Below are 18869 nucleotides of genomic sequence, written 5' to 3' on the forward strand. Positions count from 1 at the left end.
TTCTATCCGCAGCCTGTTGAGTATTTCAAAATTCAGATGCTTTGTTACTTTTCCAGGATTTAAGACCTTGGAGTGAGTGAAACAGGTGGGTTTTTGCAATTCTCTGGAAATTCTTTTGACCCCGGGTTGGACTTCATGGAAAGCAAAATCAGCCCTGGGTAAAATGTCTGACAGAAATCTTAACTCTGTAGCATGTCACTGTTTTGATGTAACTTTTATTTTTTTTGTAGTTCTGTATTGCTAAACTTGAAGTGCTTTACATGAGCACCAACAAGGACATCTTCATTTATTTTTTGGTAGGCACGGACGATGAAGTGATTTGTCCAGAAACACAGGATGTTGAGCCAACGCTGAGACTCAAACCTGCTTCCTCAGCTCCAAAGTTGGCGGCTCTAGCCATTACGCCACAACCTGTTGTACAATAACTAAAGCATGTTCAATATTATATACAACAAAGCCATAGTTGTATGTATGCATGTATTTATTTTTATCTAATGCAACTAGCAACCTTTGACAAAGCCAATAGTCCTGACTTGTTGTAGGTGTCATTTTACTTATGTAGAGGCAATAACAGAAGCAGCAAAATACCAGTTGGGCGGCTCATTATGCTAAGCACTGATTTTTAGCATAAATGTTTTAAGCCACGCCCCTCTTTGAGAGACCCCCCTGTTTTTTCATCCCACGTAAAGCCTTGTAGAACAGCAATAGTTTAACTTATATCTGAAATCCCACGCCGCCGTCAATAACATGCTGAGTTACTTCACATGGCTGGCAATGCACCCTGCATTCAGACAACTCACTCCTCATTCTTGCCCTTCACTTTAACCTTCACCCTGCACTCACAGCGATCGCAATGCACTCACACTGATCACCATGCATTCACACCATTCACCTGCACTCACAGTGGCCACACTCCACTTATGCCACTCGCCATGAACTCACACTGTTCTCCCTCCACTCACTCTACACTCACTGTGGTCACTGCACTCACAATGCACTTTTGCTGTTCACCCTGAACATCACCTTGCAGTCACACAAGCAGACTACTCACCCTGCACTCACAGTGATCACACTGCACTCACAATGCACTTTTGCTGTTCACCCTGAACCTCACCTTGCAGTCACACAAACAGACTACTCACCCTGCACTCACAGTGATCACGCTGCACTCACAATGCACTTTTGCTGTTGACCCTGAACCTCACCTTGCAGTCACACAAGCAGACTACTCACCCTGCACTCATGTGACACTTCACTCACCTGTGCCCCTCACTGCTCAATCTGCAATCTCACTCAAACAAGCCCATCTCTAACCATGCATTCATGTGTCCCACTCTGCACCTACATCCGCACCCAAATACATATGGTCACCTCACTCACCCTGCAGTCACTCCTCTTACCCTACTCTCACACTGTTGCATCGCTCACCATGCACTCACATGGGCACTCCGGCCACCCACACAGCGCAGAGTGAATGTGCCTGCTACAAAGAATGTGTACCATGCAGATCACAAAAGTGAGTGTGAGTAAACTATGAGTAGCAATATAAAAAAATGAAATGTTTGTCAGAAAGGTGCTATAGAGAGATGAGGTGCATTGTTGGTGAGTGGTACTGAGGGAATTCAAGGAGAAGGAGGAAATGGGGGAGGGGGGAGGGGGGCGCCAAAAAAGACTGTTGCACTGCGTGCGACCGGTGTTAGGGCAAGCCCTGGCTGGGAGTGTTAGTCTTCCCCTGAAGTTCGGGTCTAGGTGTGCCCCTGCTGAGAGCAGTCTAGAATCGGGCTTTTGTGGCATTCACGGCTCTTGTTTACACTTTTAGCCCCTTTTACTTCTACCTTGAGTCAGTGGTTTCAGGCACTATTTGGTCAGCCGGCTCTAGTGACAGTCCACCATATGGTGTCGCTGTCGTTGGAAGGATGGGTGCATAGATGAGTGAATGCATACATGGATGGGTGTGTAATTGGATGGAGTAACTGACAGGTAATTGTGAGGCGGGTGGATGGGTGGTGGCCGATGGAGTGGGGCGAATGAACAGCTGATTGTAAGATGGTTTAAATGAATTAACAGATGGGTAGGTGAAGGGACGGGTGGACCAACGGACGGGTGCACATATGAGGGAGGTAGAAAAAATGGAAAGACTGATCATAGTTTTGAAAGGACGGCTGATTAGATGGATGAATGTATGCAGGCATTGACAGATAGGTGATTTGAGTGAACTGAAAGGCGATTTTATGAATGAGTGCATTAGCCTGCAACGGACTCGGTGCAGTTTTCGCCCTCTGTGTTCTCATGGTCCGAGTTGGCAGAAAATTCAACCTGAATTACCCGAAGACAGAGCGAGAAGAGAGCACGCTTCAAAAATGAATAAAATGTTAATGATTAGCATTTGTATAGCGCCCAGCCTTCCATTGAGGAGGCGTCGCGGCGCCTTCTTTGGGAACGTGCTGCGCGCCTTCACTTGGATGAGCGGCGCTGCGTTCTAATGGGGATCAATGCAAATACAGAGCCAGGGGCGAGGCTCGCTGACAAGCGCTCCTTTGTCCCGGAAGTTATGAACGATGCTAATCATTGTAATAACTATCCGTGCGCGTGGCAGGGCCCGCCGTGGACTCGAGGCCTCTGAACAGTGGGGCGATTCTACTTCTAGCTCCACTTCCTCGTTTCCGCTGCTTAGGGAGATAAAGTGCACAGACCAACAAGGAAGTGACTGGCATCTCAGAAAAGAATATTTTTTTCTGCACATTTGCCCGTTGTATAAGAGCACAGTTTATTTTAATACAATCTAAAGGGCTGTTCAAGTTTTCCGATAACAAACGTTGGTGCGACCTATCCCAATGGTACCAAAGTGACCCACCTCAGAAGGATAAAACGGGGAGCCAGTCCTGCCAGGGTTGGCACATGTGACATCAGAGGTGCCCATAGGCGTATAGGTGAAATTACATAGATGAGGAACCCTGGATCACTGATGTCACGCACCTGCAGGGGCGTGGCTGGCGTGTCACTCACCGGTGGGGGCGTGGCCTGCGTGTCACTCACCTGCGGGGCGTGGTTGGTGTGCTTTCCGAAGTGCTGGACCGTCAACTTCGGGGATGCGAAGGAAGTAGGTTGGGTCCTGTCCCGAAGTCTCTAGTAGAAACGACCTGAGGACACTCCCGCTTTGGTCCCAGAAGAAAAACTGCTGATGTGCCAGGTAAAAAAAAACCAAAAAACTCAACTGCTTTATATTGCTAGAAGTCTCGCTTCTTTGGTTTTAGGTCACAAGTGGGATCAGGTCTTCTGTTTTAGGTTCTGAGGGGCTAGGGTATCCTCGATTTTGGGTCTTCAGGGGGGCTAGGCCTGCTCTGTTTGAGGTCCAGATGAAGACCAGGTCTCCACTGTTTTTGGGGCCCAATGGGGCTTGCGCCTCCTCTGAATCAGGTCCGAGGAAGGGCTATTCCTCTGTTCTAAGTCCTGGGGACGGCTGAGCCTCCACTCTCCATGGGTCCTAGGCATCCTCCATTTTAAGTCGTGAGGGGGCCTGAGTCGCCACTGTCTTAGGGCCTGAGGGGCCTGGCTGCCCTCTGTTTTGATTCTTGTTTTGGGGGCCTCTACCTCGGCAGTTTTACACCCTCGAGTGGGCCCCAGTCTCCACTCTCTGGGTGTCCTCTGTTTTAGGTCCTGAGGGGACCCAGGTCGCCTCTATTTTAGGCCCCAAGTGGGTCTCCTCTGTTTCTAGTTCCAGGAGGACACTGGGTCTCCTGTTTTTTAGGTTCTGATGGGATCTAGGCCTCTTCTGTTTAAGGTCTGAGGAGGCCTAGGGCTCCTCTGATTGCCTTCCTGAGGTCCCTGGCGCTCCTCTACCTTGGGTTGCGAGGGCGGCAGATCTCTTCTGTTTTATTCCTGGAGTGTTTGTTGGTCTCTCGGTTTTGGCTCCTCGGATGGTCTTGTTCTCCTCTGTTGTGGATCCCCAGCTCTGCGTGTTGACTCCTGAGGGGAGAAGAGGGGGGCGGGTCTCCTCTGACCTGGCACCGCTCTCCTCCGCTTTGCTTGCTGGGGCAAGTAGGCCGGAGCCCCGGCTTTATTTATCTCCTGCGGGGGTCTGGGTCCTCTGTTCTTTGGTGTCTGGTGTGGGCCACCTGTGTCCACTCCTCAAGTTTACGCTCTCTGGATGTCACTTCTCCTTTTCACCAAAGTTAAGCCTGGCGGACCTGAGACCTAAACCGTGCACCCCAAGGTCATCACTGCAGGCCCCTGCTCACTGCCAGCCCAAACCACAAGGAGGGGAGGGCGGGGCCACAAATTGATGGAGCATCTCTTCCCCAACATCCGCAGTGACTCCCAGAGCCGACACAACAAAAATAACAGCACTGATGTGAGCAGCAACCAGCCCCCTTCACAGACTCCACCCACCGCACAGCCTGCATCCGCCGTTCACCACAACCCCCCGCAGCCCAAGACCTCTCTGCACACGGCAGCGCCCTAATCTCAAACATACTGGCGCCAACCCCGCTCCTCTGACCAGGAAATACTCTTCCCGTAAATGCCATCAACAGGCACAACTTCGATAAAAGCACGTACCAAGATAAAGGGACTTCTGGATCCGAGAGGGGCCCGCGTGATCCTGCAGGCAGTCTTCTTTCAAGCGTCGGGACGGAGCACCCCTCCGTGTAAAGTGGGCCAGCCCTGGCGCGCGTGTCTTGGGCGCTAGCTGGGACCGTCTGCGCCCCGGGAGTCTCTCAGCCCTACCTGCAGTGTCAGTCTGAAAATAAAGAAGTCTGCGTACAGCGCAGTCACTTCTCTAATTCCGTGAAATGCCACTGTATGCAAATCCTCGGGCTGTGTACGAGCTCTCCCGTCCTTCCTCTCGTGTGAGCACCCCGAACCCCGCTCTCTGACCCGCGCCTGCCCACCCCCTCCCTTCTCCCCGGCACAGTAAACTCTCCTTCTCGCTTATATCCCGCCGCTTTTTGTCGCTCCGCTGTGAACAAGCTCAGCAACACACAAGCCGCACACCCACACTGCACAAATACACAGAAAGGGCAAGCAGCAGGCCCGGTTCTAGCAGGAGGGGGGGTGGACACACCCACCCAAACATTACCTTTGGGCCACGAAGTCAAAGGCACCTGTTAAGTGCTTCCTCCATGTCAAAGTCGTTAAGGAACCCGTAGAAAGACATGTTTGTATGAGTAGTATTTTAATTATATACTGATAAGCAGTGGTCTAAGTGGGCGGGATCTGGAGGGCACAGCGTGCCCCTAGTTCTGTAATTCGGTAGCTCCCGTTCCCCTACTTTTTTCATTTTAATAATGCGTCCCAGGACGGCAGAAATAGCCAAGGCCGGCAGAGAAGGCTCGGCTTTCCTGGCCGTTGGGGCCGGGCGCCGGGCAATGGGGTTTTTGGGGGGGGGGGGCGGTCGACCAGCGGGAGGCCTGCCAACCCCGGGGAGTTTTGGGTGGGGGGGGGGGGCAGCCGGACCACGTGGGGCGTTTTTTGGGCTCGTTGGGCTGGGCTTGGGCGGTTTTTGGGCTGGGAGGGTTTAAAGCCGGATATTTCGTGCCGTGAGCCACCATTTTGGTGGTCGTGACACGATAGCCGGCTGGGGGGAGGCTCTGGTTTGGTGTATTTTTCCCTCACTCCCACCCTGTTGACTTTTATCCTCGTTTGGGGGGGTTTTGTGTCGGGGGACTTGGCGAGTTTGTTCAGCTTTTCGGTTAGCTTTTGTGAACAGGTGCATCAGGGGGGAACATGTGTATGGGGGTTGTCGCTGGAACAGGTGCGGGTATGGGGGCGTTTTCCTAGGTCATTTGTGATAAGGTTAGATGGTTACAGTTATGAAAAGAACATACAAAGTTTACCTAGTTAGGTAGGTGTAGAGAAGTTAGGAATGGCCAGTTGTTTATAATTGTTGCAGGGGGGGGAAACATGTTAGGGGAGGGGGTGGGGGTAAGGTAGGAAGACTTTATTTAGTGAGGCTTAGTTTTGTACGGCACAGGCCAAGGGAATTTTGGATGTAAGGTGCACCTGTTTCCAATAAAGCGGCCTTTTTCACACCAAGAAATGTGTCGTGGTCTGTGCTGCCCCCCAGGTTGGGCCCAAAGAAGGAAAAGGACTCAGTCTTTTCCTTCTTGCCAGAGAAGAAAGGACAGTGTCCACTTCTGCTCTGTCGCTGGCAGCTGCTCCCCCTCCCTTTTTTCCTCTTCTCCCTCTTTCTGTCTCGCTCCTCCTCACTGAAAACCGTGACTTCAAGAAACGGTTCTCACCCTCTTTTTCCTCCTTTTGTTTATTTGTTCCCCTGTGAAATGGATCCAAAAAAGAAAAATACTTTTGATGCAAATGTTGTCTTTTTCTGACATGATTCAATTCCAAAGTACAGCCTCAGGACGGAGAGAAATAAAAGGTTCAACTATGAAAAATAAATAAATAACTAAATAAAGCAAGACAGTGTTCACAAAGCGGCCAGATTGATTTTATTCAGACCCGAACACATTAGCGCCACTCTACAGGGTTTGCCAGTGAAGCGCTACTTTTGTTTTATCCTTTCTTTGAACAGCATTGTTTTCCCTGAATGAGTAAGTGCACCAGTACCCCAGACCACTCTCCTGAGGGAGCACATTCCCATGCTAGACCTAAAAAGGCCCTGCAAGGCCATAGAAGCCCTGGAGTCTTAGCACCAGCAGGTTTACCCTAGTGGGGGCAAGTGTGAGTTAACCTTGGAGGCCTGACCACCACAATCCATACTGAAGTTCACTTCTAGTCTTGCGGGCTGGCTTATGAAGCAGCACACCCTAGAGCAGAGGTCTTCAAACTGAGGGGTGCGCCCCCCTGGGGGGGCGTGGATGGGTTCCCAGGGGGGCGCGAACGCCTCTGCAAGTATATATAAATGAAGATGGCCTGGAAGTGCGAGTGATGTTTATTTGCTGCATTTCCAGGCTGTCATCATTTATTCCGAGCCGTAATTTGAGTGCCCTGGGGGCAGGGGTCGCTGAGTGTGGCTGGCAGGGTCAAAGAGATTACTAACAAGCATTTGCAATGCAATAGGTCTTGCATTTTCCGGCATTTAAGCTACTGGCATTGTAAATGACAATGCCTTTTATTTATGTTTTAAAAACCAAAACATAAATAAAAGGCATTGCCATTTACTATGCCAATACTCAAACTCGCATAAATGCGAGAGCTATTGCATTGCAACTGCTCGTTATTTCTTCACATTGAGATCTCATCTATTATTCACGCCACTAATTTCAATTAAGGTTTACTTAAATATACAGTTACTTGGTTGGGGCGGGGCTATTTTTTATGCTGCAAAGGAGGGTGTCGCCAGGAAACCTGGGCGTTGCAGCGCTTACTGTTCACAATTAGCCTTTAAAGACCGTTAGTGGATAGACTTTGAAACGCCCTTGACATAATGCATATGTTTTATTAAACAGACGTAGTAGAAGAACTCTCGGGTGCACATAAAAGTCCCCAATTGGAATAGCATTGTATTAAGCACAACACAAGTGAAACCCAACAGGGGCTGGGACACGGAACATTTTCACTGGTGCAGAAACATGTCAAATCTACCTGCACCATTGCTCATCTTTCTGCTCACCTTATCCTGCATAGAGGAAGAGGCATTCATAAGTCCATGTTACATAAAGGTTTTTGCACCAGGGTGAAATGAAGAAACGGGTCAGAAACCGCATGAGTGTGTTTATTGATCCCTGTATATATTTTTTAGTGAGTTATAGATATGTTATCAAAGAAGCTCTGGGCAATGAACGACCCTCAACAAAAACAGATGAACCAATTTTGCGGTGCTTGAAATTTGTGTAATTATGAATGGGCAGCATTATTTTGCCTGAAACATGTATTTTCTCTATGTTTCAATAAGTAAAGGCTGCACAAATACTTAATGTGAATTCAGTTCGTGGTGTGTCTGTCCTGGTGAAAACTAAATTTGTTTGAGAGTTTCTTTGAATATGCGTTTTTAACTGTGCAGTAATAAATACAACTTTTGTACTTTGTGTTTTCTATTGTTTATTTTTTGATGCTTTTGGTTTCACAAGGATGAGTCTTGCTGGTCAGTGTCTTGGTTTTGAGCACGAGGAGGGATTGCTGCTTTCACTTGTCTCGGTTCACGGTTGTTATATTATATTATGGGATGAAGAGTTAATCATTTTTTGTTCAAAAACTTTATTAACATTTAAAATGCACACATCAAAGAGTGGGTAGTTCTAACATTCGGTAGGCATGTCATAGGTGCCTGAGAGCTACCGGGCCTAGTTCTAGACTTGGTGAGCGCCTGTACCTCACACAAACCTAGAATGCTTAGCTTGAGGTCCAGGGTATAAGCAAGGCCACTGGAATTATGCGGCAGAAGAGGGCCAAATTATGAGACAGAGTTGAGTAAATGATGCGGAAAGAATAGGTAAATTATGCGGCACGTTTTTAAAATAATATTGCTTCATTATTTTTTCATTTTAAAACTTAATAACACTGTCTGGGCATTGATTGCCCCTAATTAGGACCAGTTTAATACAGAAAAACAACTATAAGCAACAGAAAGAAGACCAGGCCAGCTTTGAAAAGTACCTTACACTGCACGACACCATGTGTCATAGCATTTTTACTAACTTTGGAACCGTTTGACCTAGAACCATTTTTTTGTTTTTGGTAACATCAGGAGATGAAGCAGCAGATGGTGGATTACGTGTCAAATCTATAAAACAGCAGTAAGCAACTACAAGATTACCTGTCAACCTTTGCAAAGGGCCTTCCACTGCTCTGGAACACTTAGCCACGTTTTAAGTAAATTGTGTTCCGTGTGAGGTAGAATCAAGTTTCTTTTGTTGGAATCTGCAGATTATGGATTATGTAGCAAATGCGGTAAACTCAATTATGTGGAAAATGCTGCTGCTGCAGAAACTCATAATTCCAGTGGCCCTTGCTTTAAGCGACTCAATCAATTAAAGGCTGGTTTCTTTTTTAACTTTCTGCACTACCTCCACACCCTTCGCTTTCAGGCAGCGGCTCCTCAAAGTCAGCATTAACCATTCAGGGGCAGTTTTTGTGTGAAAGCTAAGTCCATGGGGTGGCAGGTAGGCCAGCAGGGTTGCATTCAGATGCAGAGCCCTAATCCTCTCGATCCCTGGGGCCTCACAGTAATGGTCTAAGAGACAGAGGAAAGGAGCGAGATTCATAGAAATTGTCAAAGAGAAGGCCCAGAATAGGGAGCACTGTGTGGGGACTCATTTTTATGTTTGCAAATGGCCGGAGACAGCTTTTTCAGAGAGATATCCCATAGAAGGGGACAATATAAGTGTTTTAAATTTTTTTTTAAAAGGTTCATTTATTAGTGAAGCTGGTGCTACTGCCCGGAGGTTAAGTGGCCCCTGCTGATTATCATTGAGGAAGCAGAAGCAGCAGGACTGGGGCCCAGGGATTTGAGGGGCCCACTGCTTCACAATTATGACTGTCTACCTTTATAAAAGGGACATGGCAGTTTATTTTCCTTTCTAGAATTAGGACCGAGGTGATGGTCCGTCATGGTGGGGAAGAGGTAAAAGACGCAGAAGAGTAGCCTGCTTCTCAGGACTACAGTTATCATTAGTGCAGCAGGTGTAGTTGCTTTGGGGTCCAAGAGTGTGAGAGGCTCATGCCACCCCAATTATGGGAATATGTATGTTTGGGGTAATGCATGTTTTTGTTTGATGCATTTGCTGTTTTATTAGTCTCATATTTAGTGCAGTTTATAAGCTATACAAAAAGTACTTCTGAAATCAACTCATAAGACCTGCCACTTGCATGCAACCATCTCCCTCCTGCTCCCCCAATCCTTGCCATTAAGATTTGTAGGGGGCCTGACCTCAAAACATTTTGCTTAGGGGGGCTTAGAGCAAAAACGTTTGAAGACCTCTGCCCTAGAGCAACAGTTACTCTGTCTCTGAGGTCACAGGACACTTGAGAAGGGCCAGCTTTAGGGAGGTGCGACCGGTGTGTTCGCACCGGGTGCTGACTTTGGGTGGCAAGTATATTATGGTTTTAAAGTGCTTGCTGCCTCCTTCCTGGCCTCCAGCAATTTTCGGCAACAATAAAAATGTTATGATAACTCCGTTGATTAAAGTTCTTCCTAGAGAGAGATCGGGGTTTGTTTAGTGGAAGTTTTGATTAATGGAAAGGTTGCTCAGAGGGTGATTGTGCCTGCCGCAAAGAACATGTACCATTTAGATCACAAAGTGCACATAATGTAAATAGGTCAGTGGGTTACTGCTTTTCTCAGACAGACCTTTGATTACTTGCAGTTTAGAAGTTAAAATCCTGACATAGAACAGTGAGCTATTGTCATCTAAGAGCTGCAGGCAAACTGCAAGGTGCAAATTAGAGCGTTATCGTTTTTTCCCCCAGTCTTTGATTATCCTAGTGTTGCAAAAAATGTTCATTTGGATAGGAATGAATTCTGATTATTAAAGAGAACCCCCAACCATGGAATTACGTTTTATATTCTGAGTTTGTGTTTGTCCAGACCAATTACTATTAAACTATACTGCCACTAGTACGGTTGTCATGTGACTTCTACACCTTTTAGTCCTTTGTCTTAAGAAAAAGTGATTTACACATGTATAATTGATTTTCTCTGCGTAGTGTGTGATGTAAAGTGTTCTAAAACCCTACACTGGTATGAGTGGCGCTGTAAATCAAATTAAATGCATCTGAGAAAGAGTGTGGTTATGGAGACTTGAGGGGCACTGTTAAAGGGTGGAATTGGGGGAATCCGTGGCGGAGGTGGTCATTGGGGGGGCACCAACAAACATTGTTGCACAGGGCGCCACTAGCGCTAAAGCTGGCCCTGCCGCCCTTGAGGCCAGTCCGCCTCACCCATTGGTACCTCAATTGGCCTTGTTTCAGCAGTAGGAGTGCAACTCACTAGCGATTGGCAATGCAGGATTTGTACGCACACCAAACTAAGTTTGCAAACTTCACATTCTCTCTGCTTCATGCACAAGCACTTTTAAGATGTGCTCCCTGCTTTGGGGCCACTGGAATTATGCAGCAAAAGAAGACAAAATTACGCCGCAGTGTTGACTAAATTATGCAGCAAAAAAAGGATGCAACGTAATGCAGTATATTTTTTGACACTTTAATATTTTGACATGTGTACACTGGAAAGATTTTGCCTTATTAGTACCAGTGTAACATACAAATGCAGCAGTGAGAAAGGTGATCAGTCAATCTATGCAAAGGGCCGTCCACTTCGCAGCAACACAAGTCACATCTTTTAGTAACTTTTGATCCGTTTGAGCTACAAACAATTTATTAGTTAAAATTGTCAGATTATGTAGAAGATGTTGGATTATGTGGCAAATATGGCAGAGCCATAATTATATAGAAAACTTTCACTAGGATATTTTTTTTCCGTTCATGTTTGAACTGCTCTTGTGGAAAAAGGGAGAAGTGCTGTTGACAGAAACTCCATGGACCAGAGACAAATAGTTTGTGCTTCCACATTTAAGCGTATTTGTGACATTCTGTAATTGGAAACATATCCCACTTTGTGATTGTATTTTAATGTCAATATCTCATATTAAACCGTAAATAATTATGTGTATGCATTCATTGAATTAAATAACATAATATACTGGTCAGTGAAATGCAAAACAAATACAAAAAATTGGGATGTTTTGCGCATTCTGGCCACACATCTGACTGCGCCCACTGATCCAGTTCTCGGGTTAGTCCCGCCCTCTGATTCTCCACCCACAGTTCCCCTACTTTCTTTCCCCCACTTCGACCACTGCTGATAAGGGGAGAAAATACTGGCTTTAGATGATTTCCCCCATTTTTGTACTGGCTGGAACATTAAAATACTGTACATGATGGTAAAAAAAAAACGTCCAGGTGGGAACCCTAGCTGGTCTCTCTCGGCAAACTACACCTGAGCGGTGTGTGGTGGGCGTAGAGGTGGGAGAGCCAACAAATTAACAGGGAGAGCCAAGCCAGAGCCAAGCTACGGGGCAGACTTGGCTCTGAGACCGATGGTCTGGCTCGACTCTTAGAGCCCATACACGAGCCGAGCCCGGAAAATGTTTGCTATATACAGGATACAACAAAGTCACGTATAATATGATAAAGTCTTCAAAGGTAGAGGTGGGAGAGCCAACAAATTAACAGTGAGAGCCAAGCCAGAGCCAAGCTACGGGTCAGGCTTGGCTCTGAGACCGATGGTCTGGCTCGGCTCTTAGAGCCCATGCACGAGCCGAGCCCTGAAAATGTTTGCTATGTACAGGATACAACAAAGTCACGTATAATATGATAAAGTCTTCAAAATTCAAAAAAGTGCATTTCTTTAACAGGAAGCTTTGGCAAGAATATGTCACCTTGTAGTACTTATCAAAAGTGATAGTTTTTAAACATGAACGTTCATTCATTGCTGCCCCAGTTCTCACGCTGGCGTCAGTGCCATTAGTGAAGCAAGCGGCAAGAGAGTGGCCCAGAGTATTATAGAGAAGCATTCGTCTATTAAATCAAACACAATAGGTTTTTGTATAGTTGGTTTTCTGTTTCACGTATTTGAATGGGCTTTCATGTACAAATATGAAGAAAAACAAGTTTTGCTGAAATAAAGTATTTGCTGAAGGTCACACAATTTAATTGGGGAATCTACAATTTATCCTGTTTTTATGGTTTCACTTTCAACAAATCAGCCACTTAACAGCTATTTGTCTCGCCTTTTTATGTTAGTGCTTTGTTTTTACCTCTTTGTGCAGTTTTCTGCATTTTTTATATAGTGCGCACTCGACCTGGAGGTATTGGAGTGCTTTGCATTAACACCATTTACATTACACAGGGTCACTTTCATTTCTTTTAGACACAGAGATTTCGAGCCGACGGTGAGGCTTGAACCTGGCTGGGTCTTTTCCAAAGTTGGAAACTCTGGCAGTGACACCACATAGTGGGTAGATTGAGGGTGGCAGGCAGAAGGTACATGAAAGCTCGCCCTCTTATGGGCATGAAGTTCCAACAGGACCTCGAGCAGAGCCAGGCTTCAGGCACAAGCCCGGGTTAAGCTATCTGTGGGTCCCCAATCTCTAGTTGGGAGAGTGAGGAGAAAGGTTTACCTGCCAATGATGAAGCAGGTACAGTGACACCAGGGCCCAAGCCTGTGAACATCCTTCTGCATCTCGATTATGATCTCTGTGGAGGTTCTGAGAGTGTTTATGTATTTTAGTTTGTGTAAGATGTGCACAATAAAATACTGTAGGATGGGGCATGCATTATTATTCATATAGTGCCAGTACGTGCCTCATCGCATGAGCAGCCACGAGGACGAGGGAATCATAAATGTCTCCCCATTACCTGTAAATTAATGTGGAATTACATTGCCTATTAGAGTAAGGGCTGATTCACAATGGTAAACAATTTTGTGTAAGTTTAGCATTATTTTGTATTCACGAACTGCAATTTTATTTTTACTAACGGTAATTTTACGACTCCGGGGATGCCGCAGTCAGGAGCAGAGAGCTACGCGCATAAAAAAGATAGGACAGGCCTGTCTTTTAATGTGCTTAGTCTCCGCCATGAGTGGGGAGTCTCCACAGTTGTAAAATTACTATTAGTAAAATGAAACTTGTAGTTTATGAATACCAACAAAATAGTAAACACACAAAAGTGTAAGTTTACCTTTGTGAATCAGGCGCTAAGCATGTCTGTCTGATTTCTGGCAGATGCTGTGGTAAAGTAAATAACCGTATTATATCAAGTAAGATATTGCGTTGGGCAGAATTTATTCTCACCAGTACGGCAGAGGTACAAATGTGAGCTTTTCATAGTCTGATGTCTTGTTACAGTACATTGCACATGCCCAAGCGACAGTCACAGCCACTGAAATTATGCACATTTATTGCTGTTATGTTTTCTGCAAAGTTATGGATTTGCCACATTTGCCACTTAATCTTTCATCTGCTGCAAATCTGCACATTAAAAAAAAAGTCTATAGCTCAAAGGGATCAAAAGTTGCTAGAAAATGCTGCAAAACATATTGCAGTGCAGTTGAAAACCTTTTGCAAAGGTTGACCGGTCACCTTTCAGGTGCTTATTTTAATACTTGCGTATTAAACTTGGACTAATGAGGTGCAACCCAGGCTCAGACAGAGTTAACAAGTGTAAACAAAAATGACAAAATAATTAGGTAATTCTATCAAGACATGTCACAGCATTACACAACATAATTTGCCTTTTCTTATTGCATAATGTACTCAACTCTGCTGCATAATTTGATCCTCTTCTGCCCCATAATTTTAGTGGACCTGGTTATAGCGATAATGTTTGTCTAATCACATCTACTTGCAATGGGACTGATCATAAAGATTCATAATTCAGTTAAATAAAGGTCTACCATAGGTTATGCAATGTGGCATGATATACACACGGTGGCATTAATGCCACACCAAGAATCTTCGTCTCGTCATCGACAGCAGACTCTGCATCACAGCCCAAGTTAACACCATCACTGCCTTAAGCTTCCACATACGGAAGATGCTGAGGAAGATTTTCAGACGACTCCCAGTCCACACTCAGAAAATCATCAACCACACTCTTGCCACCAGCAAACTAGACTACAAGAATACCCTCTACACCTGGATCAACAAGCACCTCAGCAGGAGGTTGCAGAACATCCAGAACTCGGCAGCCAGAATCACTCTCAAATTCACACATCTAACCTCACCTCAAGGAGCTACACTGGCACCCCATATACAAAGGGGCACATTTCAAACCCCTCACCCAAAAGTTCAAGGCACGCTGGCTCAGCATACCTGAACAATACCATCTGCTTTCACAAACCTTCCAGCTCCCTCATCTCGGCAGGACTCCTATGTGTACACATCCGACTCATACGGAAAACCAGATCTGGGGATTGAGCCTTTTCTTAAATTGCTCCTAAAGTATGAAATGCCTCCTCCTTACTTCTTGAATTCCACAAGAAGCTGAAGGCCTGCCTTTTCAAGTAGTCACATTAGACACTAGGCTTGGCTAATCTCAGACCTGCTCAGCGCAGGGTACCCTCATGCGGGAGAGTGTGCTTTATAAATCAAAATATCCAGACCTGACCTGAACCGAGAGAAGCCAATGCACTTTATGGAGCATTCAGTTCAGACTGGTACAAATCCCAATCGTGTCTGCAGTATTCTGCTAGTCTGGATGATTGCTTTTGTTCCCCATGTTGTGTGCCTGTTTGCTTCTGTGCCTCCATCCTTAAAATGGAGCAGGCACAGAGACATAGTGATTCCTTCATTTGTGTGGGGGCACGCCACATGCAAATGACGGAACGCCCTCTGAATATGGCACTGGTTGTACATGTGTGCCAGCACAATCCGTATTACAGAAGGGGCTGCACAAGCATCTACTGCCCGTCTGTACCCTGGGCACGCAGTGTAATACGGCCCCAGAAGGTTACCTGTTTGACTGCAGTTACAGGTTTTACACGTGTCAGGCATGAAAACTGCTCTTAGTTGTCAACAATGCTTTCTTTTTTCCAAATGTGTTGTTATTTTGTAAAAAATGTTATCAATGAAAGTACGCCGCAAGCGAATTACATGAAAATAAACAGTTACAAAGTTCGCAGTGTGCAAAGAAATAGGTGTTGGGCGAATTGCAAAGAGTAAGTAGGCAGTCTTCCTGGTGCGAAATGGTAAGGCTTAGGTGTGGTAACAGGGATCTCCTACTTGAACTGCTATCACAGTCTGCTTGGCATCCTGGTGCTTGTGTTGAAGCTTGATGAGTAAAGACGTCAGTTCTTACTCTCAAATAACTACATGCACTGTATACATGTTTGGAAAAGATGTGATGTAAATCTAGGGCTTGTAGGCTACCTCCAGAATTGAAAAAATTGGGCCCACATTGGCTCGCCTGAACATACCCGTGACCAATCCAGATGAAAATTCCTGGTACCCGGCCTGGTCAGGGGACAGTAAGCGCTATAAATAAATGCAATTACAATGCATTGCAATACAGGCAACCTCACACCTCTACAAACACGCGTAACAAAAACAATTCCTCCACAGAAAGGCAACTATATGGACAAGAGCACATCTGCACAAACGGTGCACACAGACAGTAATGCACACACGCATACACACTGCGAAACAATATTAATCTCAATGGTACCAACCACAGATTTTCATAAACTTGCATCTCGTAAGAGTTGCATTGGTCTCACTCACAAATTCACTTGAAATGTCAAGGGTTTTCCTTTCATGATCCTAGCTACACTTATACGATGGTTTTATTAACTTTATTTTTAATTTAACAGAGTTTTATATAACGCGAACTTGACCCGAATCGGGTATCAGAGCGCTTTACATAGCATCAGTTGCATTACATGAGGTCACATACATTTTTGCTATGCACTGGGAGATTAAGTGATTTGTCCAGAATCACAGGGTGTTCTTGCAGAGACTCAAACCCAGTTCCCCAGTTTTCAGGTCGGCGCCCTAGCCGTTAGGCCAACTCCTCTTCCCAATGATGATTTATGATGATTTACCACATATCGAGTCTATGATAGTCCACTAATCGCAAACAATATTTGTACATTGAACTGGCATCAGTTGTATATAAATTACACATGAAGATTTTTGAATCAGTCTTTAATTGCTCATTAGAAATTCATCTTTTCTTGTTTCGAAAGCCTGATCTCAATTAAAATAAAGGGCGGTCCCATAAGGTAAGCGTGCTAGGGTCAGCCCCAGCTCTTAGCATCAGGAAGTGTAGGATCCCTAGGTCCCTAGATCTGAACATGCCCTGAACTCTCTGACCTGCAATTACCTCTTCTATAGCGGCTGACTACTCAAGGAGAGGGGGGTCAATCGGTCCTAATGAGTGATCATTTTAGGGGAGATGGGCTTTATGACATTCAATGGCAGTAGTAAGGTGATGGGGTCAGGTACCTTAGTTTCTGCAAGTGTTAATCGATTACCTTAAAACTGCCATTTCTCACTACATTTGCAGACAAGCTCACAATCTCTGGTTGTTCTTGGCACTTACGCAACCAGGACACCAGGACACCATGAGCCTGCAGACTAAAAGGTTCAGAAAATGAAATAAAACAAGGCAACAGGCAGGTGCGTAGCTTGGTTCACTAAGATTGGGGGGGAGGGTGAACTTCAGATTTCCCAACAATCATGCTGGTATATCTTGTTAACATACATTATCTGAGAAGCAGGGCATGAGGGGGGCTTCAGGGGCAGTGGAAAGGAAGAGCAGTGGCAATCGTTAGCGGTACTTAAAAGAAAATATTTTGTAAAATATCCAAAAACAATTAAAAGCTTCAGAACAGAGAGGAGATAGTGTGTGTATTTTGGTCTGTGTGTGCATGTAAAAATCCTAGGGGAAATCTGACAGACACCTCACCATACCCAACTGAAAGCACCCGTTCCCCACTATTTACTAACACATATATTTACTAAGGTGGTGTAATAACCCAAACAACACCCCATACCCACCCCGTAGCTAAGCACCCGGCAACAGGCCTTTTCCAGCTATCTGGAACAATACACCCTTATCTATTAGGACTGCCTCACCACTGCTCCAATTCAGGAAGAAGACGAAGACTCATCTCTTTAAAGAACACTACATCACGATGCAATAAGTGTACTCCAATCAGATAAGTCTCCTATGACTCGTTGACTTTATGCTTGTCTTTGACTTTGTACATCGCTGCCTTTTGGCCAGGTTCATGCTATAAAACACCATATACAAACACAGTACACAGTGTCCGCCAGTGATCTCATGCCTTTGCCGCATATGCATCTTCAGTCTATCCTCGAATAAGAGGAACTAAGCGCTTCTCTCATTTCCCAACAAGAGGGGTTTTCGTGTTGGTTTATATTTGTGACGATGCATTGGGAAGTAGGCTTCCTGTTGAGCTCTGAAATTGGGAAATCAAGTTCAGGGAAATGACGATAGAGAATAGGTCACCCCAAATTTACATCATCTGAACATTGCAGAATTCAGCTCAGCAGGGCATTGATGTAAAACACAGGCTTACCGAGAAGTCGTCACCCAGTATGGACAGAAAGGAAGGGCAAAAGAATCAGGAAGTCATAATAACCAACCTAGTCAAGTGGGTAGTTGAGGTAGCAGTATCACAACCGGGTCAAACTTGGATTATGAAAGGAGAAAGAGTTCATGCCAACAAAAAGTAAAAAAAAAAAATGATTTAGAAGATGGTCATTTTTACTTTGGATAAAATCATAACTGAGTTTTAAGTTGCATTTGCCACTACAGTCTTTTGCATGAGTGTTTCTATTACCTATATTTCAAGAAGCAAATCGTGTAGTTTATGTTTATATGTATGCCCTGCTGTGAGAGTGAGCATGCAAGTGAAATTGCAGAATATTGCACTAATCCAACGGTTGAGGTGTTGTCATCAGTGCCGGATTACCAAATAGGCCAAGTAGGCAGCGGCCTATGGGCCCCATTCCTCTTAGGGGCCCTGGGATAACAAATCAAAATAATATTGATCTGATTTTGAAAGAAAATTACAATCAAGATTTCTTAAATATTGTCTCCAAAAGATAGAAAAAAAGAAATCAACTCAAAGAAATGAAAACTTTACATTAAAGAGTCTATAGAGAAAATACTGTATTAATGTAATGTACACATTGACAACTTAAAGTACATAAACCAGACACATCAGATTCACATAACAGTTTGTCTCTTAAAAGCTCATCTTCTGGCAGCTGTTAGTTTGTACATAACTCTGGTGCCTTGGTACTAGGAGATAATTTGCAAGGGGGGCACTGAAAGTGCAACTGCCTAGGGGCCTTCACATGGTTTCATCCAGCACTGGTTGTCATTGCTCCATTGTGAGACTCACAAGGAGGACTTCCTGGCCCATGAAGATCAGAATAGAG

General features: G+C 45.2%; 1 protein-coding gene across 4 annotated transcripts in view; it reads right to left on the reverse strand.

The window, feature by feature from the left end:
* Positions 1-4845, reverse strand: part of HCK (HCK proto-oncogene, Src family tyrosine kinase) — a 214316-nt gene extending 209471 nt beyond the window's left edge. For 2 of the 4 annotated variants that reach the window (XM_085619503.1, XM_085619500.1), the window contains exon 1: positions 4558-4845. The gene's annotated coding sequence lies outside the window, so the exon portion shown is untranslated. Of the gene's footprint in view, positions 1-3036; positions 4487-4557 lie in introns of those variants that run through there. The other 2 variants (XM_085619501.1, XM_085619502.1) reach the window with 2 other exon arrangements.
* Between the last annotated feature and the right edge of the window lie 14024 nt (positions 4846-18869).

Source organism: Triturus cristatus, chromosome 7 (genome assembly GCF_964204655.1).
Source record: "Triturus cristatus chromosome 7, aTriCri1.1, whole genome shotgun sequence".
NCBI lineage: Eukaryota > Metazoa > Chordata > Amphibia > Caudata > Salamandridae > Triturus > Triturus cristatus.